Raw genomic sequence first — 2642 nt, forward strand, 5'->3', positions numbered from 1 at the left:
CACAAAAAGAGGTTTTAGAATAGCTATGGTAAAGTTGAGAAGCCTATAAAGTTTTATTATATGTATGGTAATTAAATGTTATATTATGATAACATAGTTTTACAGTATTTTACAAGCTTACAAAAAAATCCAAATGTTTGCTTTGTTTTAACATTTCAAATGTATGGGGATTGGTTGTTTTTGGAAATATCTGTATTTTTTTGTGTATTTATGATATACATTTTTCAAATGTCATGTTTCAGAATTGTGTAATAAATGACAGAATTATATTGCGGTAACAGTATTTATACTGACATCAAAGTCTTCTGGAATAGTATTTGTACTGTTTCACTCTTTAAGGTGGTGCAATCGATTTTGGGTATGGGAAATATCTTGTATGCTAAATTCTTAACCACTTAAGATAACTTCTCCAAGTGTAGAAAAAGTAGACGATAATTTTTTATCTCAATGTGAGAGTAAAAGCATTCAAAATAGTTTATACAATATTGTAATCAAGCCCAAATAAAACAATTAAAGTTAATTATGTGAAAGTTTTACAACATATACACGAGTGACATGTTTTTTATTTACCAAAAAAATTAATCTGTTCAGAAAATTAAATCTAAAATAATTTCATTTACTTAAATCATATGTAATTTTTAAAATATAATTTTCTTGTCATAAATAAATAAAGAATCCCTGTATATCTTGCTACCATGAATAGAGCAACAATTTGGATAAATAAATTAATGGATTCAAATACCTAATTAATCTAGGCCTACAGACATAGATTCATTAGGTCGTATGAGTTACAATTTGTGAAAGAAACGCTCAGTTGTGCCTGCCAGAAATATGTACCCACAGATTTTTATCAGAAAAAGACTTTTTTATATACAACTCTAAGTTTTCTTCCATAACCACAGAAACCTATCTCAAACAATTCCTTAATTGTTAAAATTAGGTAATACAATGGTGTATTCAAGAACCAGCTTCCCCAAACTATCCTAAAAAATTAATAAAATACTCTGTTGAGAGCATGTTTTTGCTAAGGCTTCAATAAAATTGCACAACTAATGTTAATTAAGTCATTAAACAGAAATAAAAATAAAAATACTGATTTTGGAGTGATAAAATTTAATTTGCATTTATAACTTCCATGCTAAGACTGGGACAAAATCTTTGTAACAGCTGTAATTACTAACAGTGGTGGGCTAGTCAAAGTTCAAATCACACATAAATATTTGGGAGCAATATCAATATAGTTGTAATTTATAGACCTACACTTAATTATTAGCTCATAACCCCCTTTAATTTTACCATGAAAAATTTTAATACTAATTAAATTTGAATTTGTAGAAAAAACTATTTAAATTTAAATTTAGTAGTTTGCTCAATGCTTGCTTGTCAACCAATATTACTGTGAACTTACAATAATGTATCTCACGTGTATTTCAATTTTGATATTTTTATTACATCTGGAAACCAATTTGAAGGTTCTAAAGAGGACTGTGATACTATTGGGACTACTTATATGCACATTATTTTTGTTTTTTTTTGTAATTAATATTTTTTTTGTCTTTTAGTAAAAGTTTAGAACTATCCATGAATTTATATTAAGAACCAACTATTGAAACAATCTTGAGTTTTCCTATAAGAACAATGTTTAAACCTCATGCAGTTTTACAATCTTATTTTTAATCATAGCATTATGGGAATTGACTCATGTTTAAGGTGTAATTAATATACATTCAAACACTTTTTTATTTTATTTTGTAAAATGTAAAATTTTTTAGCATTTAAATTATAAAAGTATAACAAAGTTTGAGATTTTTTCTTTAAATCCAATAAAATTGTTGTGTTTATTATTATTTTAATTGTATATTTTAATAGTTTTAAATTATTTTAGTTAGTAGTTATTTTGTTGATAAATTTATATTACAATGAGGCACCTGTTATATATTTCAATTTGAAATAGTGTACAATTTTATGTGCTAATAAATGAGATGATTAAAATATTGAAAAATCTAAAAAGTGTTTTGGATGTGTGTAACAATGAGACATTTTCCATAATTCTATGACCAAAAATATGCTCATAAAAGTGTGTGAGAATTAACTTTGTTCTTATTATACTAAAAACAAGATGGTACCCTTACAGCTGGCACTTAATATGAATTTATCACTAAAACGATTATTTTCAAGTATCTATATCAACATTCTAATTTTATAAAAAGTAATGTTTATCAAAATTAAAACATCAAAATTATGGAGTAAATTAAAAGTATTATTATTGTTTCATATCTGAATCAATTTGAGAAAATGCTAATGTTAAACTTATTTCCATTTAAACCTAAAATAAATGTTGTTTAATTGTGATCTCTATACTTTGTTGAGTTACCTAAATTGTATATTACTTTTTTGATTAGTTAAATTTCAATGTTTCAATTGCACTAGTTATTGCACGGGTTGTATTGATTTATTATATAAACTTCAGTCAATAGTATATTAGGAAATACTGTTTCAATTTTAGACAAAGAATATTCTCAAGGACAAAGGAGTGTACTGTATATTTAGTTCAGTTACTGTGCCTCCCAATACCTGACTCCAATATTGGCATAATGATCAAACCCAGCTGGCACTACATGTTGCTATGACAACCAATATTA

The sequence above is a fragment of the Homalodisca vitripennis genome, chromosome 5 (genome assembly GCF_021130785.1).
Source record: "Homalodisca vitripennis isolate AUS2020 chromosome 5, UT_GWSS_2.1, whole genome shotgun sequence".
Taxonomy (NCBI): domain Eukaryota; kingdom Metazoa; phylum Arthropoda; class Insecta; order Hemiptera; family Cicadellidae; genus Homalodisca; species Homalodisca vitripennis.